General features: G+C 41.4%; 1 protein-coding gene across 7 annotated transcripts in view; it reads left to right on the forward strand.

Moving 5' to 3' along the window:
• Positions 1–5,586: 5,586 nt before the first annotated feature.
• LOC125453276 (neuronal PAS domain-containing protein 2-like) overlaps positions 5,587–27,795 on the forward strand; it is a 160,333-nt gene continuing 138,124 nt past the window's right edge. For 6 of the 7 annotated variants that reach the window (XR_009445845.1, XM_059646594.1, XM_048532627.2 and 3 more), the window contains exon 1: positions 6,175–6,663. The gene's annotated coding sequence lies outside the window, so the exon portion shown is untranslated. The other variant, XM_048532621.2, reaches the window with a different exon arrangement.

Genomic DNA, 27,795 nt, shown 5'->3' on the forward strand with positions numbered 1-27,795 from the left:
GGGTGATGTAGGCCATCGGTTGGGTTCAGGGTTGGCTGTTGGTTCCCAGGCAGGTTGGGTGTCATGTTACAGTAGGTTGGTGTCCCTAAAGGCTTCTGGGATCAGTGTTGAGACAGAAGATGGTGTCCGTTTATTTGGAGTTAGAGCTGATATTATTCTTCTAACATTTCCTGGCTAACTCTTCAGGTAAGTTAGTTGGAACTATCCAGATTCTCCGATTCTAAGTCAAGGACTGTCTTAAAGGGTTTTTCATGCCATGTAATTGCCCTTTGGAAGTTTCAACTTTCTGGGCTATTCCCATAGAGTTAGCTCTGTCAGGACTTCTGCACTTTGCCAACATGCAAGTTCGGTCTTTGTTTCTGCAATCACTATCAGAAAACTTGAGCCATTGTGTCCACAGGCCCAGAATGCCTCATGAATATCATTAGTGTGCAGATCATCAATGACAAACACTATATTATCACTTAACATCTTCTGCCAGCAGGAATGTCCACTCTTTGACCTCTTCTCCTTCAATGGTAGAAAAAATTTCAAATGCAATAGTTTGGTACACTGGGGTATGGATGAGCAAAACACAACTGCCTAATTCACATTTCAGCTTTTCTCAAGACAAAAAAAATTCTGGACACACATTATGCACAAAAATTTATTTTGAACAAAGGTGCACACATTTAAAATTACACAGGCAGCCGACATTCAACATGAACTGAAGTCAAATATACCAGAATAACAAGGGATATAAAGCAATTCATCATCTTGTCTCAAATTAATAAACATTCAAATTCATTCTGGTGAGCATGATTCTGTTGGTTTGAACACATCCCAGGGTTTCTGCAGGAAAGGGATACCCAATTTAGCAAACAGAGATCTTGTAAGAACATCAAGATCAGTGACCACAAGACCATTCAGGTCATCAAGACGGCTCCACTGTTCAATGAGATTACGGCTGATCTGATAATCCTCAACTCCAATTTCCTGCATTAACCCTATAATCCTTGATTTTCTTAATGATTAAAAATCTGTCCATTTCAGCCTTCAGTATACCTAACAGCCCTGTCTTGGCAGCTCTTTGCAGTAATGAATTCCATAAGTTCCCTAGCCTTGGAGAGAAGAATTTCTTGCTCATCTCTGACTTAAACAGGTGACCCTTTACCCTGAAATTATGCCCTCTAGTCCTAGGCTTTCTCCACATCAACCCTGGCAAATAATCTTATATATTAGACCTCCTCTCATTCTTCTAATTTGCAGTGAGTACCAGCTCAACTTACTCAACCTTTCCTCATTAAAAAAAACATTCCATACGCCAGGTCAAACTATGAACCTTCTTCTGGCAGCCTCCAATCCCAGTATATCTTTCTTTCAATGAAGAGCCCTGTTAACAAACCTGTTAAACCCTGTTAACAATATTCTAGCTGTGATCTGTCTAGTGCGTTGGGTAGTTTTAGCAAGACTTCTGTATTGTTATATCCTATTCCCTTTGAAATAAAGGCCAACATTCCACTTGGTTTCTCTATTACCCTCTAAAATTGGATGCTAGCTTCTTGTGATTCATTCACCAGAACCCCAATTCCCCCCATATTCAGCTCCTCTACTCTTCCTGCCAAAGTGCATAACGTCACATTTTTCCACATTGTATTCCATCTGCCAAATTTTTTCCCAACTCACTAAACCTGTTTCTCTACCTCCTAAGGTGCTGCTTGGTCTGCTGTGTTCATCCAGCTCCACACCATGTTATCTCGGATTCTCCAGCATCTGCAGTTCCTATCATCTCTCTACCTCTATGAATTCTTTGTGTTAACTTAACTACTTGTTTTCCCACCTAATTTGTCATTTCCAAACCTAGCGATGGTGCAATCACTTCCCCCATCCAAGTCATTAAGATATATCGTAAATAATTTTGGCCCAACCATGGATCCTGTGGTACTTCACTAGTTAGACTGCCATCCTGAAAATGCCTTCATAATCCAATTCTCTGTCTTCTATTAATTAGTCAATCCTATATCCATGGTGATATTCTACTCCATTAGAACCATAGGCTCTTGTTTTATAAAATACCCTTATGTGTAGCATTTTATTGAATAGCTTTTGGAAATTCAATATTTTACAACTATAGGTTCTGCTTTATCTACCCCACTCATTACTCCCTCAAAGGATTGAAATAAGTTTGTCAGGAATGATTTCCCCTTCATAAAATTATATTAACGCTGCTTGATTATGTGTTTCTAAATGCACTGCTATTATATTGTTTATAACAGACTCAAATATTTTTCCAGCAACAGAGGCTAGGCTAACTAGTCTACAGTCACCCATTCTTTGACCCACTCCATTTTTTGAGTAAAGGTGTTATTTTGTCAATTTTACAATCCTCTGGGACAAATATCTAAAAAATCCAGAATCTAAAAATTAATCGGAAGTTTATTACTAGCGCATTCACTATCACTTCCTTTATAATCCTAGGATGCAACCTGTCAGGGCGAGAGGGTTTAATGGCCTTTAGCCCCATTAGTTTTCCTAATATATATTTTTTCCAGCGATAGTTATTGTGTTTATTTTCCACTCCCCACCACCTCCCCCTTTTATTCCTTGGATTTGCTCCTCCGACTCCATAGGATTGAATTATCAGAGACAGCGGGACACTTGGGCATACGGGATTTGGATTGATAATTCTGGGAGGCGTTTAAGCATGAGATAGAAAAGTTCAGAGACAGTATGTTCCTGCTAGGGTCAAGGCCAAGGCTGGTGCATATAGGGAATGCTGGATGACTCGACAAATTGAAGCTGTGGTCATGAAAAAGAAGGAGACATTTATCAGACTTTAAGGGCAGTAGGAGTATCTTATGAGGGAAATCAGGAAGGCAAAGTGGAACCATGAGATAGCTTTGGCAAATAGAGTTAAGAACATTCTCCCCGTGTCTGTGTGGGTTTCCTCCGGGTGCTCCACTTTCTTCCCACAGTCCAAAGATGTGCAGGTTAGGTGGATTTGCCATACTAAATTGCCCACAGTGTCCAGGGGTGTGTAAGTTAGGTGGCGTAGACATGGTAAATGCAGGGTTACATGGAAAGGGTAAGGGGATGGGTCTGGGCAGGATGCTCTTCATAGGGATGACGTGGACTTATTGGGCTGAATGGCTTGTTTCCACACTGTAGGTATTCTATGACTCTATGAAAAAAACCAAAGAGATTCTATAAATACCTTAAGGGCAAAAGAGTAACTAGGGAGCAACTAGGGGCCCTTAAAGATCAGCAAGGCTATGTATGGAACTACAGGAAATGGGTGAGGTACAAAATGAGTATTTCATATTAGTAGTTACTGTAGAGAAGAACATAGAAGGTAGAGAACTTGGGGAAATAAATAGCAATAGCTTGCAAAGTGTCAATAATATAGAAAAGAAAGTGCTGGAGGTCTTAAACAGCATCAAGGTAGATAAATTCCTAGGATCTGATCAGGTGTTTCCCAGAATTTTGATAGAAACTAGGGAAGAGACTACTGGGGCTCTTGCTGAGATACTTGTATCATCGCTAGTCACTGGTGAGGTGCCAGAAGACTGGAGGTTGGCAATTGTGGTGCCAATATTTAAGAAAGGCTGTAAGGAAAAGCCAGGTGAGCCTTACGTCAGTTGCAGGGAGGGAGTAAGTTGTTGCAGGGGATTCTGAGCGACAGGATCTACATGTATTTGGAAGGGCAAGGACTGATTAGGAATAATCAGCATGGCTTTGTGCGTGAGAAGCCATCTCTCACTAACTTGATTGAAATTTTTAAACAGGTGACAAAGAAGATAGATGAAGGCAGAGCAGTAGACGTTGTCTGTATGGACTTCTGTAAGGCGTTCGACAAATTTCTGCATGGTAGACTGGTTAACAAGGTTAGGTTACGTGTTCCGGGGGTAATAGCCAATTGGATACAAAATTGGCTTGAAGGTAGGAGACGTGGTGGTGGAAGGATGTTTTCCAGACCAGAGGCCTGCGACCAGTGGTGCGCCACAAGGATCAGTGCTGCATCCACCACTTTTCACCATTCACACAAATGATTTGGATGTGGATATAGGAGGTATGGTAAGTAAGTTTACAGATGACACCAAAATAAGTGGTGTAGGGGGCAGCGAAGATAATCTCAAAGTACAATGGGATCTTGATCAGATGGGCCAATGGGCGGAGAAGTGGCAAATGGGAGTTTAATTTAGATAAATGTGAGATGTTGCACTTTGGTAAGGCAAACCAGGGCAGGGCTTATACAGTAAATAGTAGGGCTCTGGGGAATGCTGTTGAACGGAGAGACCTAGGGGTGCAGATGCATTGTTCCTTGAAAGTGGAGTCACAGATAGAGAGGATGGTGAATAAGGCTTTTGGCACACTTGCCTTCATTGGTCATAATATTTGAGTATAGGAGTTGGGGAGATCATATTGCAACTGAGCCGGACAGGGAAAATAGACCCATCCTTTTCATTCTCTCCTAATAGTTCAAAACCTCCATTTCCAGCAACATCTTTGTAAATCTTTTCTGCACCCTCTCAAGGGCTGAAACAATTTCCTTCCTATGGAAGACTGACCAGAATTTTACGCAGTATTCCAGAGGTGGCCTCACCAATGTCATGTTGCAGCTGTGCAGGACATTGGTGAGGCCACATCTGGAATACTATGCACAATTCTGGTCACCCTTCTATAGGAAGGATATTGTTCAACTTGAGAGGGTGCAGAAAAGATTTACAAGGATGTTGCTGGGAACGGTAGTTTTGAGCTATTGGGAGAGACTGAAAAGGATGGGTCTACTTTCCCTGCAGCATCAGAAGCTGAAGCTTATAGAGTTTTTAAAAATCATGATAGGGTGAATAGACATGCTCTTTTTCCTTGGGTGGGAGAGTCCAAAAATAGAGGGCATAGGTTTACGATGAAAGGGGAAAGATTTGAAAAGGACCTGAGGAGTCACTTTTTCACACAGAGCATGGTTTGTGACTGGGACCAGTTGCCAGAATAAATGATGGAGGCGAGCACAATTACAACATTTAAAAAACATCTGTATGGGTACATGAATAGGAAGTGTTTAAGAGAATTTTGGGCCAAAAGCTGGCAAATGGGATTTGGTTAGATTGGGATGTTTGGTTGGACCAAACAGTTTGTTTCTGTGTTGTATGACTGTGAAATCGCTTTGCCTCCGGGCTGCAATGGGAAGAAAAGCAATGCCAAAGACGACTGTTCACCCAGCGAGAGGGCCAGGATTTCTTTGTTCATCCCACGGTTTTAAAAAGATAGTCGAGACTAACCGGTGTAATTTGCTCTGCATGACTCTCTACTAGTTAGTGCAGTGGACCCTTGGCCCAAGTACCGAAATGTCATTTCACTGAAACATTAAACCCATGGTTTGGTCCACAGATGCTGCCTGTCGTGAGCCTATTCCATCCAATTAACACTGGACCCCGAATCAACGATTAGTTCGTACTCAAGGAATTTGACCCATCATTAAAAAAATGTGCTTCTATCTTTATCACGAACGGTTCAACGCCAGCCACATTATTTTCCAAAAGTAGCGCAAAGTGACATAAGGATAGTGCGGCAGGAAACACTGACTTAAGCTGGTCTCAGAGACAGCAAGAACTGCAGATGCTGGAGTCTCTTCACTGTCGGCTACTTTCATTTCAAAATCTTAAACTTTGATGTCAAGAACACTTGACCATCGTTTTAACGTTAGCCTATCGTATTTCGAAACGTCGTAACATCTTACATAAGGAGTGGCTAATTACAGCGCAATGACGGAAGAAGCTCGAACATTGAAATTACTGACCTACTTTCTAAAAAGAGAAAACAAAACCCCGCACTCCATCGTGCAGCGGCGTCAATGTGCTTGTCATCTCGGAGTGAACCAAAGAGCAGGGTGCACCCACCGTTCGGTGGTTTGTTTTTGTCGCCGGGCCAGTTGCCCCGCGCATAGTTTTCCTTCAGTGATTTCTGCAGCCAGCTTCTGTCGAGAAATGAATAATTCTTCGCAGAGAGTCCGGCTGTGCTGAGCGAAAACACCCCCGACGTGCCCAGAATGACAACTGTACTGGAGCCGGCTCGAGCCACAGGAACCTTCCTCCCCGCTGCAGATTCCTCTTGGCTCCGTTCATTGGACCCGCGCCTGTCTCCTCCCACAGGAGCCAGAAAAAGGTCACAGATGTTTGGAAAAATATTTAGGTCAGTGGATCATTTCCTCCTCTTCCAGTCAGAGAGGACAGGAGGGGGAGGGGGGGAGAAACCAATTTACAATCCGGCAACACAGGGAGGAGGCGGAAGAAAAAAAAACTGTCTGACCTACTTAACGTTTATTTATCCCAATTTGTTTTTGTGCCAGTTTTCCTTGATCATCACGTCCCGCGAACAGTGACAGAATTGGATTGATTATATAATCGGTTCCGTTTTTTTTTCATTTTAAAGTGCGCTTCTTTTGCCGTTTACTGGTTTCTATGGTGATTCGGATTTCACTATTTTGGTTGCCCAGGTTTAGTCTCCTGCCTTGAGATGTATTTACAACATGAGAGAGAACGGGAAGAGAGCATGTAGGAGCGCGGGGTTCCTGGCGAGCCGCAGCTTCCCGGTGGTGCCTACTGGCTGTGCACAGATCGCCTCAGCTGACAGCGGCAGCGGGTCGCCCATGTGGAGACAAACGGCAGGTCTCAGCAGCGGCAGGAGGTAAACCGCAGGCACCCTTCCCCGCTCACTCACCGCTGTCACCCTACCCCCCTCTTCTGCCTGCTTCGGCACCCCACACGTTCTGGTGAAAAACAACTTTTCCGACCGTGTAGATTTAAGCGGGACTTTTAAAAACTCTTGTCTTAATGTTAAGCATCTATCGACTCGGACTGCCGTTTATCTGCTGTTTTCATGCGTTAAATCTTCACTGACATTTCATAACTTGGCGTGGGCGGCGTTGTGAAAATTCATTCTTGCTTGCTGATTGTCTGCAGCAAACATGTTAATCCAGACCTGTGTGTGAATGATGGATGCCACACTAAAATTACAGAGTTGGTTGCAACTTTTCATTCGGTTCTCGTATTATCTTAAAAAAAACGTTTATCATATTTGTGGTTTTGGTGCAGTTGAGATTGCTACACTCGTTGTTATTTTCGCGCATTCCATATGTGAATGAATGGATGCATGTGAAGCCTGTTAGTCGCACAGTTTGCTACCGAGATACCTACTATAATAACGACAACCTTTCATTTTGAAATGTGCAGCAAATAAGCTTTGTTTCAAATCGTGCTTATAACCATATAACTTAAAACGAGCCAAGCCCCTTTAAAAGTTTGCGTATATTTATCTGTATTTATAGGTGCTGCCTTCATATTCTGTCACTACTTTCATATTCGTTCATGTTCTTTGATTTTGCTTACTTTTATATAACTATAAAGTTAAATCCATCTTAAATTTGAAAATATCCACGTTTTGTTTTGAACTTCACAGTTTCATCATCATTGCGGATTACAATTAATCATGGTCTCTACTAAGTAATTGCAGTAACTGTTAGGAACTGGTAGTTACTTCAGAAATATACGTGCAACTCCCTCACTTCTTAGTAACTGAAGGTACTGGATATTATGTGCCTGAGAGACAGTAAAAGGAAGATCCCACTTCAATTTCACCCCTGCAGAAGGCTAGCTGATCTCATTGGATTGCAGCAATTAGCTTCAGTACTAATGACCTAGAGAAGAAGAAAAGTGCTATAACTACATTATTTGTAATTGAATGGCCGTTTTTTAAAAAAAATGTATATGGTTATGTGGTGAGGACATGAACAGGCTAAATCGTAATGCTGTTCAACATCAAGGTTCACATGAGAACTTGGGAAAAGCGGTGTGGCATTTGAAAGAGAAGGAAATAATTAGAGCACTGGCCGTAGAACTAAGTATTATAATTCATGTAAGACCTTGTTTGGCATTGTTTGCAGAGTTTCCTAGGTGTGTACTGAGCATAAAAGGCCGGACAAATTCAACCCAGCCAGTTAACATTCTCTCCATCATCAGCAATGTGATAGAAGGCGTTGTCAACAGTGCTATCAACCGACTCTAGCAATGGAATGACATTCTCACTGTTGCACAGTTTTGGGTCCATCAGGCACCTCCTGATCTCATTACAGCCTTGGTTCAATATAGACAAAAAAGCAAAGACCGTCTCCAACAAGAGAGAATCTAAACCACCCTTGGTGTCAATGGCATTACCATCACTGGTACCTCAAAAATCAGGATTGGTATTTGCCATTGATCAGAAACTGAACAGGTAAGGCCACATTAGAGAATCACAGCATTGTTAAAACACATACAGAGGCTATTTGGCCCATTGTGTCTGTACCTGCTCGCTGAAGATTATGATTTAATGCCATTCTCTTAGCTTTTCCCCGTAGTCTTTTGCATTCTTTCTATTTAAAATAAGATCATCTAATGGCCTCTTAAATGCATCAATTTAAATCAAACTCTACTGCACTTTCAGGCAGTGCAATCCAAGTCTTTTACCAAGGAAGAAACTTTTTTCTCGCATAACATTTGCTACTTCTGTCCCATTCTTGATTCTTTTACTGGCAGCAACTGTCTACTCCATCTAGACCTGTCATGATTTTGAAAACTTCTAGCGATTCTCTTCTTAGTAGTATCCTCACCATGGTTACAAGAACAGGTCAGACACTAAGAATTCTACAGCAAGTAAGTCATCTCCTGTCTGCCATTGACTGTCCACTATCCACAAGGCAGAAGTCAGGAATGTTATGGAAAACTCTTTCTTTGCCTGCATGAGTGCAGCTCCAACAAACTGAAGAATCTTGACACCATCCCGGACAAAGCAGCCAGTTTGATTGTAACCACATCCATCACCTTCAACATTCACTCCCTTCACACAGTGCGTACCATCCATAAGATTCTCTGTAGTAGCACATGAAGGCTCCTTTGACACCTTTCCAAATCCTACCACCTGCAAGGACAAGGGCATCATGGTATAGGAAGCCACTCAAAGGAGGGGGCGGGGCTAGAAAAGAGAAACGTTGCTGGATTTAGGTATAGTGTAATCAGGGGAATTGACACTGTTCCCGGTGGCCAGAATCAAGACTCCAGGATGCTGTGTTACCTGCCTGGTGCCCAGGTTCAGAATATCTCATCTGGGCTGCAGGGGAACTTGGAGTAGGAGGTTTGTCATGGTTGTTGTGGTCCATATAGGTACCTACAGTATAGGTAGGAACAGGAAAGAGGTTCTGCTGAGGGATTATGAGCAACTAGGGGCTAAACTGAAAAGCAGAACCAAAAAACTAATAATCTTTGGATAACTACCAGAGCAAGGTACTGGCCTGTACAGAGGATTGGCTGACTGGCAGAAGGCGGAGAGTCGGCATGAAAGGGTATTTTTCAGGATGGCAGTCAGTGACTAGTGGAGTTCCACATGGGCCAGTATTGGGACCACAACTATTCGTGTTGTACATTAATGATCTGGATAAAGGAACTGAGAACATTGTCGCAGGTTTGATGATAAACAGATAGGTGGAGGGGCAGGTAGTGTTGAAGAAGTGGGGACTTAGACATACTGGGAAAGTGGGCAAAGAAATAGCAGAGGGAAGGTGTGACGTTGTGTGCTTTGGTGGGAAGAATAGAAGCATAGACAATTTTCTAAACAAGGAAAGACTTTGGAAATCTGATGCACGAAAAGGGACTTTGGAGTCTCATTCAAGCTTCTCTCAAGCTTAATGTGCAGGTTTAGTTTGCCATTTTTGCCATTTAGCATTCATTTCAAGAGGAATGGAATACAAGAGCAGGCATGGCTCTGGTCAGATCGTATTTGGAATGTTGCGTATAGTTTTGGGCTCTGTATCTAGGGAATGATTTGCTGGCTTTGCATGGTCCAAGAGGATGTTCACATGAATGATCTCAGGAATGAAGAGCTTGTCACATGAGGAGAGGTTGAGGACTCTAGGTCTGTACTCAATTAGAAGGATGAGGTGAGATCTGATTGGAACTTTCAGAATACTGAGAGGCCTGCATAGAGTGAATCAGTTAGAGTGACTAGGATTCGAGGGCACAGCCTCAGAGTGAAGGGATGACCCTTTAAATCAAGATATGGAGGAATTTCTTCAGCCAAAGGGTGGTTAATTTGTGGAACTCATTGCACAGAGGGCTGTGGTGGGTGAGTCATTGGGTGTATTTAAGACAGAGATAGATAGGTTCTTTATTGTTAATGGGATCAAAGATTATGGGGAGAAGGCAGGTAAATGGGTTTAAAAAACAGATCAGCCGCAATGGAATGACAGAGTATATCCAATGGGTCGAATGGCCTAATTGTGCTCCTATGTCGTTTGGTCTTATACAAGTTTCCTTCAAATCGCACGCCATCCTGATTTGGAACTGTATTGCCGTTCCTTCGCTGTGGCTATGTCAAATCCTGGAACTCCCTTCTTAACAGCAAATTTTAGTCATCCACTGTGTGTGCCTTTGTAAAGCGTTTATTACACTTGATGTGTATGCTTCCTCACTAATTATTTTTCACCTTGTACAGATTATGGACTTTGTTACACTCTATGCATTATTTCACAATGATCCTGGATCATTTACTGGTAAAGGCATATTAAAGAAAATTGAAGGCTTAAATCTATCCTTTGGACATTTGGGCTTTACCCTACATTGTTTTTCTGCAAAATGTGTTAGAGTTGCAAACAGCCAAATTGTACATCAACTACACTGGCTCTACATAGAGACCTCTCCAAGGAAAACTGAAGTGCCTAATGGTTTTGCTATCTTCACTTGGAATTTAGATTAAATGAATTTTTATGTGCTAGCCTGCACAACTTCACCCATGTCCATATTTGAGAGTGCAGGGCTTAATTTCTAATTCTATATGTGTAATTTTATTATTGCACTATAATTATTTTTAAATCTTCATTTAACTTTATTTAAAGTAATTCCTTTTACTATACTTTATAAGTGAGGATTTATCTATGTGTATCCTTCCCAAGTAACCTCACAGTCTTACTGCACGCTAATCAACATTATATGAAATTAAATGATGGTTAAATTGCAGACATTAACGACTAACAGAGACTTAAGGAAGACATTTTGAGCAGTGAGGTAATGGAGAGAGTTGGTAAGTTAGTGGTGTAGTCTGGACAGTTATTTTCTGTTTTTTATTATGGTTGCATTATACACTGCAAGGCAAAATTTGTTTCAAAATGTAAATGGATTTCACTGCAGAACAATTTTTACACTGCAAACATTTAACTCAAGCCATAACTTCCAATTGTCAGCACTGTATGAACTAAGAAATAATTTCTATGCTGATTGACTGCCCAAGATACTTAATTAAACTGACAAATAGTTCATTGCTGGACTCAACCCTGATAAAAAGGAGTTTATTGATATACTTTTAAGATTTAAAGATGTTATTTTGTTATATGTGAAAATTTATTTACATTTATTTTAAAATGTTATTGATATTCTGAAGTAGTCGAATGGATGGCACTGGATATTTGTATTTTAAAATATGCACAAATTGTGGCACTTTTTAAAATGCTGGCATATTTTCTTTGGCCAAGTATATCACATTATTCAATATCATTAAATGGTCCATGTTCTCCATTGTATCTGCTTTTCAGAAATATCTGGACACATAATGCACGTGTGAATGGAGGAAATCAGCAAAAGTATAATGGTGATATTTGTGATAATTTTGTGACTGATTATTTATTTGTGTGATTAATCATAATCTGTGGACTGTGATAGTAGTAAAACTGAATAACAGACTTCTGATATCTAATAATTTGACCATTTTTGGTGTCATTAATGATAAGCACATGGGCAGCTGGAAGCAGTTGGATGAAAGATGTGAGATTTTAAATATTTGATATCAATAAATTTAGGTTTTAAACATCAGCATCGCAAGAGTAATTTTGTATTCGCACTTGAACCAGATCTGATTCATCCTGAAATGAGAATAATTTTGTCAGCAGGAATGTTTTAACATTACTGATGTAAGTGAGAGAATAGAAAGCAATTGTTAATGTTGCAAGAAGGGCAGTTTCCTTGAATATGTCCTTTTTTGTTGGCGTCACACAGGTATTTTTAATGTTACATTTGCATATTTTTAAATGAAGTTATGCAAATGGACATGGAGATTGAGATGTGCAATTAACCCCTGCCTGTTTATTGAAATGCAGGCAGCATGTCACCTTCATGAAGACTGATCATTAGAAAGATTGCTGGGTGCATCCAGTACTAACAACAACATGCATTGGCTACATGCATCAGCAAAGTTCCAACATAGTAACATTGTAACATCATTAAAGCTAGCTCACTCCTCTGAAATGGGAGATGTGTTATGGCTGATGTAGGTGCAATCTTTTCTTATTCATTTATGGAAGTGTGTTGCTTGGTAGACTAGCATTAGTTTCTTAATCCATTGAGAAAGGGTAGTGTTTATGCAGCTATAGGTACAGTGTTGTTAGGGAGTGAGTTCCAGAATTTTAACCCAACAACAGTAAGTTAACAGTGATATGATTCTGAAAGATTAATTTAACCCTTTATTCCTTCTTTAGCCTAACGAGACTCAGGTTTCTCTGTTTAAACATTTATTCATGCATGCATGGGAGGTGTACATATCCAAAGATATCACACAACTCAAATATTTATTAGAAAAACAAAGGTTTTATATTGTTTTTAAAGATAACATGCTGCAAATCAACTATTTCTACGTAAAAGATTAGACAATAATTAACCCATATCTCTAACTAATAGTGCACACAAAGCTCACATAGGGTCCATGCAGATTGAAAAAGTGAGTTGCTGCAGTGTGTCTTGTAAGGGGTATACACTGCTACTAACATGTGCAAGTGATGGAAGGATCGTGGACTCATAACATCTATATCACAGAATCATAGAACTCCTTAAGTGTGGAAAGAGCCATTCGGCCCATTACTTCCACACTGACCCTCCAAAGACCATCCCACCCAGACACAGCTCCCTCATCCTATCCCTGTAACTACGCATTTTCCATGGCTAAGCCACCTAGCCTGCATATCCTCTCACACCACAGTCAATTTATCAATCCACCTAACCAGCACATCTTTGGACCATGGGAGGAAATTGAAGCAATCAGAGGAAACCCACGCAGACACAAGGCAAATGTGCAAACTCGACACAGACAGTGATCCAAGCCTGGAATTGAGCCCAGGTCTTTGGTGCAGTGAGGCAGCAGCACTAACCACTGAGCTGCCATGCCCAGTGGTTGTGTTATTTACACTTCTGGTCGACTATGATTGCTGGGATGTTGTCTGTGGGGGATTCAGCACTAATGATGCAGTCTAGCTTCATGGAGCATTGTGCAAGTTATTAGAAAGTGAATCTAACCTTGAAAACAATGAAGAATAGATTGGCATAGAGCATGCACTAGAGGCTTTGATGGAGGAGGTGGAGAAGAGATGTCCTGTATACAAAAAGAACTGGGAGGCCTTCCAGTTTCATGCTCAGAACCTGAATGTGATGTCTGAAGTTTAATAACTTCACATGAGTGCCCAAAAAAAACTCATTCAAATTCCATCTGCAGCTAACTAATAGGTATTCCTGAATTCACCATATAGTCGGAAGTCACCTATTAACAATCTCTCATCAGTCAGGTCTCCTATCTAATATTAATATGCTCCCTCACACAGTACTGTTGCAAGTCTCAAATCCACATATACAATTTGCATAGATTGCTGGCTGTTTATCTGTGGTGACCACATCCAGCAAGTAGATTGCACAGCACTTAGTGACACTCTTTCCGTTATTGCTTATAGAAAAAGTGATGCACAGCCAAATGCGGCAGGATGTAACAGGGTATGTTAGGGGACAGTTGGGCCAGCATGTCCTAATCCTGATTATGGTGGTAATAGCCATTGTTTCTAGAAGTGTGACCAGCAACAGACCTGAATAAATTGAAAACTAATAGATTAGCATACTTGTTCCTGCTTCTCATATCTCACTCCTTCTTCATCCCCTAATCTCTGTTGACTATACGATGCAAACCGTAGAAATATTTTCCTTTTACTTTTCCCCTTTCTTGATCACAACCTTATACATGTGCCTTTCTATTTGCCGATTCTTGATAATTACAACTAACCAGGCAGTAGAGAATCATCATAAAGATATTGATGATGAAAACGCAACATTACTTGATTTCATGCTTGTTCCCACCAGCTCAGATACTAGTGGATCTTAATGGATGGATTACACACAGGAGACACCAACCGTAGCAGGGGGCAAGAATACTACAGGTGCCAACTTATCGAAGGATGAGGCCACACACAGGCCCTGATGCAGACAATTCCGATGAGAACTTCAATGGGACTGACTGCAGAAAGTGGCTGGCGGGTAACAACAAAGAATTGCTTGATGCATTGTGAAGCCTACTAGAAAAGTTGCATTCAGTGTTGAGGAGAATGGAGGATCAAGGAGTATTGAGAATTGGGCACCAACTTGACATAGGGCATTGTGCTAAACTGGATCCCCTGTTTTCCATCATTAGTGTTGGTAGCCCACTCTAATAACACTTCTGGTCAAATTAATTCACCACAATCTTACCAGACCATAGGGCTGCTCTGTCATTAGAGGAGGATGACTGGTGGTGATTTAACCTGAGGGCCATCACACCTCAGGTGAGGGGAGAGGCTAAGAAGAGGAGCCCTACATTGATAACCTCAGCTAGTGTGGGAATTGAATCCACATTGTTGGCATCACACTGCTTCACAAATCAATCACCCAGCCAACTGAGCTAAAGCAGCCCCCAGTAACACAATTGTGGAACCAAGCATATTGATAGCTGAAATAAAGATAATAAAATGTGAGGCTGGATGAACACAGCAGGCCAAGCAGCATCTCAGGAGCACAAAAGCTGACGTTTCGGGCCTAGACCCTTCATCAGAGAGGGGGATGGGGTGAGGGTTCTGGAATAAATAGGGAGAGGGGGAGGCGGACCGAAGATGGAGAGAAAAGAAGATAGGTGGAGAGAGTATAGGTGGGGAGGTAGGGAGAGGATAGGTCAGTCCAGGGAAGACGGACAGGTCAAGGAGGTGGGATGAGGTTAGTAGGTAGATGGGGGTGCGGCTTGCGGTGGGAGGAAGGGATGGGTGAGAGAAAGAACAGGTTAGGGAGGCAGAGACAGGTTGGACTGGTTTTGGGATGCAGTGGGTGGAGGGGAAGAGCTGGGCTGGTTGTGTGGTGCAGTGGGGGGAGGGGACGAACTGGGCTGGTTTAGGGATGCAGTAGGGGAAGGGGAGATTTTGAAACTGGTGAAGTCCACATTGATACCATTAGGCTGCAGGGTTCCCAGGCAGAATATGAGTTGCTGTTCCTGCAACCTTCGGGTGGCATCATTGTGGCACTGCAGGAGGCCCATGATGGACATGGCCCATGATAGCTGATTGTCTATCTTCCAGCTTCCACCAGCAGCTTTCACCATATATCTGAATGCTGTCATCATTATTCCAAGTAGCTTCTAGCATTTCACTACAGATAGGCAATCTATGCTGATGTGCCTCTTCCAATGAGTGGCAGTTGTTCCATGGAGCATGGGCCTACTGTCCTCTCTCAGGATGTCAGCATTTGCACTTCTACACTTGCCATTCTGCCAGTGCCTTTGCAGTTGCCTGTCAGCTAGTTAATCTAGGATTGATGCTATGACAGTGCAGAAAGAACTCAGATCTTCTAAACATGGAGCTGTTCAAGGCCAACCTCCTAGGCTATCTGCAGCCTCCAACAAAATTCAGCAGGACTTTATCACCCATGCTGCCGCCATCACGCTAGTGTTGCCTAGGGACATTAGGACAGGAGGAAAGCACTGAGGAATGTACAAAGATGATTATGTTTGTCTGCAGCATGACGTGATTTCATTTATAAATTTGGTTTAGACTATTTATTTTTTGGTGGTATTCATTGTTACATGGTCCTGAAGAGTGTGATGAGATGGTTGGAAACTGACTTTTGGTGAATATGACTACTGGTAACGTACTTGAATTAATTCTTCACATACAGCCCGAGGAGTCTAGGTTGCTGCCTCCCTTCAGCTTACCCCTTGCTCCACCTTCCTGCTTCTTCTCTTCCCCCTTCTGAAGCACTTATTCCTGTAATTCCTGTAACTAACCTGAAAGCACTTGGCAAGGGTTGTCTCTTCAAAATGTCAAAATTGTGCGGCATGCAGCAGACCTCCACACAACCTCAGATCTGCCTGTTATTATTGCAGAGCCGTTTCTTCAGCCTTCCTTTCAGATGTTTTATCGTAACATGGCTCTCATTAAATGTGTGCTGTGCATGTATATAGGATTTGTAAATCCACATCACATGCTACATCACCAGCAGATGGCCTTTGTTAGCCTACGGCCACCCTTTGGTCTGCTGTGGTGGCCGAAATGCAAAATGAAGGTATTGTAGCTGTTGCTAGGACAATGGGAATTGGTTTGTATAGTCTATGGCCACACCCACCAGCTGTATAGTATGGGAGGGGAATCCCATTAGCATTCAGTACATAGAAGAGTAAACATGTGGTACAAAGCAATGGGCATCCAGTTAATGATAACATCCAGCATTCGGAACTCTGTAATCCTATTAAATGTGTGTACTAACTCAGCTTGTATGTCTCATGAAAAGGGGAATAGAATGTCATTAACTTCCTTTGCCTCACGGCCTCATTGATTTCTCTTATGCAAAACTAAAGAGTAAATCTCAAGATCTTATTAATGTCTCCTGCTCCAGCCTGGAAGAAGGTACAAACATAAAAAATAGTGCCTGGCTCAATTTGTAGCAGAAATCCAGTGGGCAGTGCAACCAGCCTTGTCTCTTGAGGACCACTTGTAGAGACTGTGGATTTATGGTCTTTAAGTTCTTTTAATGAGCAGTGGAGAATTACAACTCAAACATTTTTGCAAGCTGAATTTCTGAACACAGCCACGGAATGAATTGTTACCACTCTGGTTATAACTCAACTCGGTATTTGTATTGAGGTCTCAGCTTTTCACCATACATACCATTGACTTTAGTAGAAGACTAGAGTCATATATCCAAGTTTGCAGATGACACATATAAACATGTGAACATTTGTAGGCTATTCAGCCTATTGAACCTCTGTAATTACCACAAGGCAGGTTAGGCTAACATTACCCTCGGTGTACTGATTTAAAATGGAAAATGACTTTATCAGGAATATCAGTGCCACAACACCAGCAGCCTTCTAATGACTGATGCATGACCTTGTAGAGTAACTTCCAAAATCAGTTAAGTACTGTATGCTGAAAGAAATACACGCTATTCCTTTGGATCAGAATAATCTTAAATTTCACATGGTATAATGTTCCTAGTTTTACAAAATACCCTTCATCCCACTGATCCTTTGCTGTTAATAACACCACAGAGAGCTTGCCAATATGCTTATGTGATTACGTTTTTATTTTGGTTTTATTCATAAAGAGATTGATAATTGTGAAGGTTTTCATCTTTGAGTGTTATGTTTCAGCATTTCTTTTTGGTTTGATTACAGAAGGGGATCAAATTTGACATTGTATGGTAGTGTACATTTACACTGTTAGCTTGACTATTTGGTAAACACTTCTCTGGGTTTTAGTGCTGATATAAGGAATAATAATCAGTGATTGGAATTGAAAGAAAACCATGAAAACAATCTAAAAGTAGAAAATGAGTAAATTGGGGAAAAAGAGGGAAGCAAATAGTTTCGAATAATGACAAGATGTCACGAGGGGTTCAAGTTTATATGAATTATTTTTTGCTTGATCCCTGAGTTCTCATAGGCTTTTTAATGTCAAAAAAGCATAAAAAGAAGCATTTCCTTTTTCTTTGGGTGCATTGATAAAATGGAACAAAAGTACACAATTCTTGTTAAGATACATTTAATAATAATTATTCAAGAGAAGATTTATAATACCATAATTAATATAATCAGATTTATTGTTAAATTATTTTTAACTGTACTATGTTTATTTGCAACAGAGTTTGTTTGAAAACAAAATTATTTTACCCAGTGGATTTCTATGTGAACAACAAAATGCTTAACTGTTGAGCCATTTGATCAAATCAAAGAAGTAAACAACTGCATCTCTGTGTAAGATAGTTAGTAACCAAAAAATTAAATAATTGCAGAAAGGGAATCATATACTTTTAATGTTTATTTATCGCTTGAAAAAAAAGCTTAATTTTTATCAAAATGATTGTTGATGCATAGAATGGGTATGAGCAGTATGCTGCATTTTATGAAGCTATCTCATGCCACACAGTGTGGCAGATTGTTTGAATGTGCAGGATGAGCTTCCAATATTATTTTTCTTTGGCAGGTGAAGGAGAAAAGGTTAATAAAAGCCAGATGCTTCTGAAAGAGGGTGGAAGTTATAAATCTAGGTACCCTATGTTGCGCTTGGAAAAACTTGTTCTTGGTGATCAGATAAGCATTCAGCATAAGGCCAAATGACAACTGCATTCCTAGAAACAGGTATCCAGATATCAGTTTCTCCAGACTAATGCTTGGCTGAATGCCAAAGTTGATAATGCAGTCAGATTAATGGGGTTCTCTTTACACAGACTGAAGTGGAGTGAAAAATTTGAATGACATCTTCATGAGGTTATAGTTAGTTGTTCTTTTGTTGGTTTGTTTTTTCAATGTCTATGAGCTGAATTATCAGTGAGATTCATGCTGTGCAATCTGCCATGGCTCATGTTGATTTTTTTTATGCAATGTTCTGAACTTTAGTGCTACTGTACCTGGCTCATGCGATCATGGCGGAAGTGGTGGAAGTCCTCATGACTGACAGGGCATGAGATATCTACACCACAATCCACAGCATATCAGGCACTGCAAGCCAGGAACTGGCCTTCTTGCTCCTCAGCTCCACCTGGAATCACTAAGGTGATTCCAAGATGAGGGATTTGTCCTGTCAGGAAAAATTGAACAGGTTGGGTCTATGATTAATGAAGTTTAGAGGAATGAAAAATAATTTGTTTGAAACATATAAGATGTTGAGGGGCCCCAACAGATGTTATGAGGACATTTCTGCTAGGGGGAAATGCAAAATCAGGGCCACAGGTACAAATGACAGGAGCTCCCATTTAAGGTAGCAATGAGGAGGATTATCGTTCTCTCAGCAGATTGTTAGGGTTTCCAATTCTCTTCTACAGAAGACAGTGAAAGCTGAATCATTGAATATATTCAATGCTGAGTTAGACACATTTTAATTGACAAGAGAGTCTTATGGGAAGCAGGCAGGAAAGTAGAGCTAAGGCCAAAGTGTGATCAACTGCACAATGGCAGAACAGGTTTGAGGGGCCCATTGGCCAAATTCTGTTACTGTTTGTTATGTTCTATGGACCCAGAAGCCATCAGTAAGAAGACCATATACTACACAGAATATGTATGTGATTGTTACGTTTGATATGCAATAATGTAGGAGCCAAATTGACTCTGCTTTTACTTTACTACATGGCAGTTATGAAGGCAATATATTGTTTGCATTGCTCAACAAATTTTTCCTATTTAGTACATATTAGTCTAAATACTAGCACCACAAAGGTATTTATGTAGTTAGGCTTTTAAAATACTTTCTTTCTTACAGTGAGACTTGGATAATTTTGAATGTATTATCCCATTTACCATACTTTCTGGAGTCAGTATGCATACTCTATGAGTAGTAGCATTAGGAGTAGAAGAGAATTTTTTAGTCAGTTAGCATTTACTCCCACATATTTTCAAGGGAATAATTAAAGATTTCAATTATGTGTTAGGCAATAGTATGCGCAGTTGTGGGAGAGGGAAGAAACTGAATAAGCAAGTAAAAATAATATTTGAGCCAAAAATATCTTTATGCTGGCTTATTATATCCTTCAGAGCTTCGGGGAAATGTGTACAAAGAACTGGGTTTATCAGCATAGTAGTTACATAAACATTCTTAATATTTTTGCGTGACAAGCAGTGACTCAAATGTGCCAAGTTTAATGAAACTATATGGCAGACATGTTTGATAACAATGCCACTACATAGGACTTCCTGGAATAAAGCTATTTAAAGTGCATGGAGATTAGAATGTTGAATGTTATAGAATGTGTGGTTCATGAATACAAAGAAATTCAGGACAATTATAGGTAATGATAGCACAGGTTACATTCATGCAACTATTCAAGTAAAACAACCTCTGTACCTGAATTGCTGATGAATGTAATACACATAAGATTTGGTCAAAGTGAAACCCCTGTTGTGTAAGACATTTCGTGCAAACCTTAGATTTAGTATTGCAAATATGTGTTGAATTTCCTCTGGACCTGGGATTCCTGTTGTTTAAGGGTCTGAAAGACAGTGAGAGTAAGTACCAGCAGCCTCTGCAGCACTGTAAGATCTTATTCAGAAAACCTGTAAATAGTTTTAGAAATGCACTAAACATCACTTTCTTGGACTAGAAAGGTGGATATCCTAATTTGTACTCAATCACTTCAACCTTGGAGGAACGCACATACACATGTTGACAATGGTAGATTCCAGCCACAACCCACAGTGAGCAATGGCCCACCATTGTTTCTAACTGACGTCAACTAAGATAAATTAGAATTTAAAGCTTTAAGTAAAACCAAGGTAAGAGGATGCTGGCAACCCAGAAGACTTTGACAGAAACAGATGCTGCTGTTTGCTGACAAAAGCGAATTCCACACGCCCTGTGGCAACACTCAATGCAGAAGAATACATCAGAGAGTGACAGAGGAACCATTTCAGATCTGATTGAAGACACACAAGGACAAGAAAAAAAGTGTGCAGTTCTGAAGTAGAGGTATAGACTATGTTGTGAGGTCAGTGGTCTGTGGGAAAACTGAGTTGAGATGGTGAACAACTCATCATCCTCTGACACTTCCGCCATCTGCAATTCGACCCCACCACCAAAGACATTTTTAGCTCCCCACCCTTATCTGCTTTCCGGAGGGACCACTCTCTCCGTGACTCCCTTGTCCGTCCCACACTCCCCTCCAGCCCCACCACACCCGGAACTTTACCCTGCAACCACAGGAAGCGCTGAACCTTCCCCTACACCTGCCCCTTCATCCCCATCCCAGGCCCCAAGAAGACGTTTGACATCAAGCAGATGTTCACCTGCACATTTGGTAATGTAGTACATTGCATCCGCTATTCCCGTTGTGGCCTCCTCCGCATCGGGGAAACCAAGTGGAGGCTTGGGGACTGCTTTGCACAACACCTACACCCAGTTCGCACTAAACAACTGCACTTCCCAGTCGCAAACCATTTCAATCCCCCTCCCATTCCTCAGACGACATGTCCATCCTGGGCCTCCTGCAGTACCACAACGATGCTACCCAATGGTTGCAGGAACAGCAACTCATATTCCGCTTGGGAACCCTGCAACCCAATGGTGTCAATGTGGACTTCACAAACTTCAAAATCTTCCCTCCCTGTGCCACATCTCAAAACCAGCCCACCTTGTCCCTGCCTCCCTAACCTGTCCTTCCTCCCACCTATCCCCTCCTCCCACCTCAAGGTCCACCCCTATCTCCTATCTACTAACCTCATCCCACCCCCTTGACCAATCCATCCTCCCTGGACTGACCTATATCCTCCCTACCTCCCCACCTACACTCACCTTTACTTGCTCCATCCCGGCCTCTGTGACCTGTCTGTCTCCTCTCTACCTATCTTCTCCTCTATCCATCTTCTATCTGCCTCCCACTCTCTCCATACTTATTTCAGAACCCCCTTCCCCTCCCCCATTTCTGAAGAAAGTTCTAGGCCCAAAACATCAGCCGCCTTGTTCTTCTGATGCTGCTTGGCCTGCTGTGTTCATCCAACTCCACACCTTGTTATCTGAGATGTTGAACTAACCAGATGTCGAGAATTGTGTGAATCAAAACCAAACATCTCTAACAAAAGGGCAAACATTAAACATAATAAATTAAATGAGGTCATTAGGGCTGAAAGGGCAGTAACATTTTAAAATGTTGCAGCTCCAACTGGGCATCACCTGCAGTATTGCATGGATACCATGTGGCAGAGTTGGAGAAATGGCTGGAGGGCCATCAGAGGGTTTATCAGAGAGCTAGGGAAATCACAGCCAAGCCATTTAAAGCAGTGGGTAATTTGAAGAAGAATGCAAATCTGGTCTAACACAGAAATTCTTGTGGGAGGCAGCAAGGATACAAGCAATCTCAGAACAAGGCTCAGAAGCACAGAAACCTTCCAGTACAGTGGAGAATGCGAAAACCCTGGAAAAAGAAATAAAATTATTTACATACACAATTGGAAATGTAGTGAATTATGTTATTGCTCATCCTGGGACAAATGAAACATCCAATAAGGTCAAAGAGGTATTGAAAGCCTTTGTCAATTAATTCTACCCGGGAACTAATAAAATTCTTGAAATGGCAAGATTTAATAAACAGTATAACATCTAGGTGAATTTAGTGGTAAGGTACAACTTTGGTTACTCATGTAGAAACACTCAAAGTATTGCCCCTGCATCCAGTTTGTTTAGCTCTGCAGGGTCATAGACAATGTTGTTAGGAGAGAGAGGATTTTGACAGTGAGGGAATGATGATATAATTTTAAGGTCTGTATCACAGAGGGGAACTTGAAGACAGTGGTGTTCCCTGCTACAGTTAACCTACTATATGGCAGAGGTCACAAGCTTGGAAGCTGCTGACAGAGGAGCCTTGGTGAGCCAATGCAGTATATGCTGCAGATAACAGATTGCTGCCATGTGTCAATGGTGAAGAAAGTGAATTGAGAAGATGGTGGATGAGATGCTAGTCAAATGGAATGATTCAGCCTGGGTGGTGTTATACTTCTTGAGTGTTCTTGGAATTGCATCCATCTAGGCAAGTTGGGGAGTATTCTATAATACTCCTCATTTATACCATGTAGGTGGTAGACATGCTTCAGTTAGTCAGGAGGTGAATTACACAACACAAAAGTCCCTTTGACTTCCTGATAGCCACTGTATTTACTGTCTGGTCCACTTCAGTTTCTGGTGAGTAGTGACTCCTAGTATGTCGATAGTGGGGAACTCAGGGTAGTGTTGTAGGCCCAGCCATCTTCATCTGCTTCATCAATGACCTTCCGTCCAACCATCATAAGGTCAGAAATTGGGATGTTTGCGGATGATTGCACAATGTTCAGCACTATCCGCCACTCCTAAGACACTGAGGCAGTCCATGTTCAAAGGCAACAAGATCTGGACAAAATACAGGCTGAGACTGACAACTGGCAAGGAACATTCGCACCACATAAATGCCAGACAATGATCATCTCCAATAAGAGACAGACCAGCCACTGCCCTTTGACATTCAATATGTGACCACCACCGAATTCCTAACTATCAACATTCTGGGCATTACCATTGACATGAAACACAGCTGGACTCATCATATAAATACAGCAGCTACAATTGTAGGTCAGAGGCTGGGAATATTGCATCTCCTGACTCCCCCTTTGACACCCAAAGCCTGTCTACAAGGCCCAAGACAGGAATGTAATTTAACATTTCCCACACACATTGGATGGGTGCAACACCAACAACACAAGAAACTTGACAACTTCCAGAACAAAGCAGCCCAGTTGATTGGCTCTACATCCACAAGCATCCACTCCCTCCACCATTAAAGCACAGTAGAAGCAGTGTGTACTGTGTACAGGATGCATGTAGAAATTCACCAACAATCCTTAGATAACACCTTCTAAGTACACGACTGCTTCTTTTTGGAAGGACAAAAGCAGCAGATGCATGGGAAAGCCAAAACCTGCAATTTCCACTCCAAGCTACTCACCATTGTGACTTGAAAATATATCACCATTCCTTCACTGTTGTTGGCTCAAATGCTGAAAGTTACCTATCTAAGACCTTGTACAGAGGGCTGACCACTGAAAAATGGTTCGGGGCATCCCACACAAATAATGTGAAAAAGTCCATAAATAAGCCCTTTCCATATACCACTGACCACCTAGAGTGGAAAGCAAGCAATAGATCGCAAAAACTTGAGATGTTACATTGGGAATGCTGTAGAGAGCTTTGAAACTGAGCAAAAAGTCAGCATTGAAGAGAAGGATAGATTGGATTGGCCCCTGCAGTGGCTGCATCTTCACCCGTATCCACTGTGGGGAGAATCTGCTGGTCTTAGATTATCCTGACCAGCCGTCAGCTGGTTTGCAGCCAGTGAACATAATTTTCCTAATATCTTCATCCATGAAGAATTACCAAGATTTGGATGTTCAATCAAGTTTGTTTTGTCTAAAATGTTAAAATCTGAGCAAATAACAAAATTCTTAAAGGGCACTGAACCCAAGGACGTCATGGTCAATCACACTGCAGAGCTTCAAAGTCTAGGATCTGTTTCCTTCAAGAATTCTGTCTGGCAGGAGATTGAGAGAACATGAACTCTAAAGAGTCAGCCAAGTTTGTCATATTTCTAACTGAACATGTGACATTAGGGGCCAGAGCTTCACACCTTGAAGTGGGGCCTGGTTGCATTAGGAAGGATTTACAAGTGTCGAGTGGAAATTCTGGGATTCCTACTCTGCACCAGAAATTTTTATCCGCATGGAAAAGAGGTGTCTCATGCACCTCCAACGTTTAATCTCAATATGGCCTGTTCCATTCTAATAAAAATGAAGTGTCATACCTTCTCTCAGCAAACAAAAAGAATATGATAAAAACCGAAAGAACGGCGGGTGCTGTAAATCAGGAACAAAAACAAAGCTGCTGGAAAATTTCTGCAGGTCTGGCAGCACCTATGAAAGAAAAAAACAGAGGTAACGTTTCGGGTTTGGGAAGAATATGATCATGCCTTACATGTGTTTTCAATTTCCAGCAGGCTTTATCAACCTGTTGCTTTCTCCATGGCAATTCCTTTGCCAATCAGAGGCATATTGCCATCCACTCAACACAGTTTTTCACCTGCAGTATAAATTGTTGTGATCATTTGGAAATTGGCATTCTTGTATATGTCCTTATGAGTGCAAAATAAAAAGCTTTCGGCAATGTCCCTGTTTTCAACAATATTCAAAAGTAATTGTGTATCATTGCAAGCTTCATCTTCATTGTAAACGCTAAACAGACTGTTAAATTGCATTGCCATTGTGTAATGCTTCCTTTTTAAACTGACCTACTTTTTTTTATATCTGCCAGCAGTAGGATAATCCTGTTTGGAACTGCTCGAGGGAGTGAAATTGCCAAGAGATTTTGGAATTGTTCAGATAGCAATCTTGATTGATGAATGTTGTCGCAGACTGCTGGATTGTGAAAGATGTTTCAATTATAAGACAGTTGTTTATTTAAAAATATGGTGATATAACAAATAAAAGATAGCTTTGATGAGAGCTTTCTTTATAGAAATAAAACAAATACAGCATTAGAAGATAAGTATTCTAATAACCATAGTAACCTAATCCGTCCATGCTGCTTTTGGCATTTTTCAGTTATTGTTCTATGTAATTGTGCATTGAGTCCTGAGGTGGATTTATCAGTGAAGAACAATGAAAGACATGGTTTTTTTGTATTTCAACACTACTAAAGAAAAGGAGATGTCTTTTTCTTAAGCTGCCTGGATAATCACCGTTTTTATATGCTTGTTATTCTTTCCCTTTACAATATCAATTCAAATTTTATGGGATGTTCTTTTGATTATCCAAAGTAAATTAGTGGTGGCCTGGAATTTTCTGGATTAGCATAAATCAAAAATGTACAAATCTTTATGCCTAAGTGAATGCCAAGTTGCTTACTACAATTTGTATTAAAATTCCTCTGAATCTCATTTATGTATGCTGAAGCCTGGAAACCAAAAAACAAGCAAAATCAACATCAACAATGCTGTTCTGAGAGTTGCAAATTTTATACTGCATTCATCCTTTGTCTCTCTTCATGAAAATTGATGTATGAATAAATAAAAATATAATGGCTGAGGATATTCCAATTGCTTTTGGAACAGATTTGACCGATGGGTAACCCTCAGTAAAATTACCCACTTAGCGTCATAGAGTAGAATTAACATTTCAGGTCGATATATTTAAATATATCTTTTTAAATATATTGTGAAGTTTTTCATCATTTGTTGTGAAGAAGGATCACATGATCTGAAACATTAGCTCTGCTTTCTCTCCGTAGATGCTGGCAGACCAGCTGAGGCTTTCCTGCAATTTTTTTTGTGTTTCTGATTTTCAGCATGTGCAGTTTTTTTTTGTTTAGTACCTAATTTCATCTCATTTATAAGAAATTTCCAATTCTCCCATATGGCAGTCTAAAACTTGACAGCCACAGTTCTTGACATGAAAATCTGAATAAGTACCTGCTGGTTTCAGCTCACTGTTTGTTCCTCTAGGCCTCCACTCTGGCCAGCATTTTCTAACACCTCAGGATATGCTCCATGTCCTGCTCCAATCTTCCATGGATGTTAGCATTGGACACACACCAGCCTCACCACATCAGCCTGGCATATTTCAGTCTAACTTGGAATACAGTTCACCACTTCAGTGCTACACTTTGAAGCACACCAGCAGCTTACATGGTAATACTGTTGCCAGGCCACTTTGTGCCCCAGGACAAGCACACATCTCATACATCAGGACTGTGTGCATTTCAGGGCTTTTGGCTTGGTCTTTTCATGCTCACTCATTCTGCACATAATTGGACACGTACAACATCTCTGCCTTGTTTTGCCTTTTTGCGCATTACCACATAATTCAGTGGGGGTCCTTTGGACATTCTGATTTCCTCCCACAGTCCAAAGATATGCAGGTTAGGTGAATTGGCCGTGCTAAATTGTCCACGGTGTCAGTGGATGTGCAGGCTAGGTGGATCAGCCATGGAGAATGCAGGGTTACAGGGATAGGGTATAGAGATGGGTCTGGGTTAGATGATCTTCAGAGGGTAGAAGTGGACCCACCCTGTAAGGATTCTGGAATGCAAAAGCTTGCCTTACCTTGCCATGTCTTGCTTGCTCTCATGGACGCAGAGTCAGGCAGCTTGTCATGTTTGCCAGCAGTGATCAGTCAACAGGGTGGACATAAACAGAGAATGTTGGAGAAACCCAGCAGGTCTGGCAGCATCTACGGAGAAAGCAACAGCTAACATTTCGAGTCTAGTGTGATTTTTTTTCAGAGCTGCTCTGAAGAAGTCATAGTGGGCGCAAAGTGTTAACGCTGTTTTTCATATAATAGATGCTGCCAGACCTGCTGATTTTCTCCAGCATTCTGTGTGTTTATCTCAGATTTCCAGCATCCACAGTATTTTGCTTTCATTATAATCATAGAATCCCTACAGTGTGGAAGTGGACCATTTGGCCCATCAAAGTCCACACTGACCCTCCAAAGAGCATCCCACTCAAAGCAACCGACGTTCTCCCTGTAAACCCTGCATTTCCCATGGCTAATCCACCTAGCCTGAACAACCGTGGATACCATGGGCAATTTAGCACGGCCAATCCACCTAACCCGCACATCTTTATCCCCGTATCTGGGTTTCTGCTGGCTGCTCCAGTTTCCTCCCACAGTCCAATGTGCAAACCCCACACAGACAGTATTCAGAGGATGGAATTGAACCCAGTTCCTGGCACTGTGAGGTTGCAGTGCTGACCACTGAGCCACTGTGCTGCCCCATGGGGTTGGACATATTACTGTATGGAACCATCCTATGTCAATGCCACATTTTTGACATGTGCTAGAAGGTTATGGAAACATACTCAATGTGCCTCAACCAAATGGCCATGTTTCAAAGTCTCTGGGGAGAAGTCCTCTGTCAAGTCAAGGGGCACTGTCATTACTCAGTGGGTAGCGGCATAGTAA

Source organism: Stegostoma tigrinum, chromosome 6 (assembly GCF_030684315.1).
Source record: "Stegostoma tigrinum isolate sSteTig4 chromosome 6, sSteTig4.hap1, whole genome shotgun sequence".
NCBI lineage: Eukaryota > Metazoa > Chordata > Chondrichthyes > Orectolobiformes > Stegostomatidae > Stegostoma > Stegostoma tigrinum.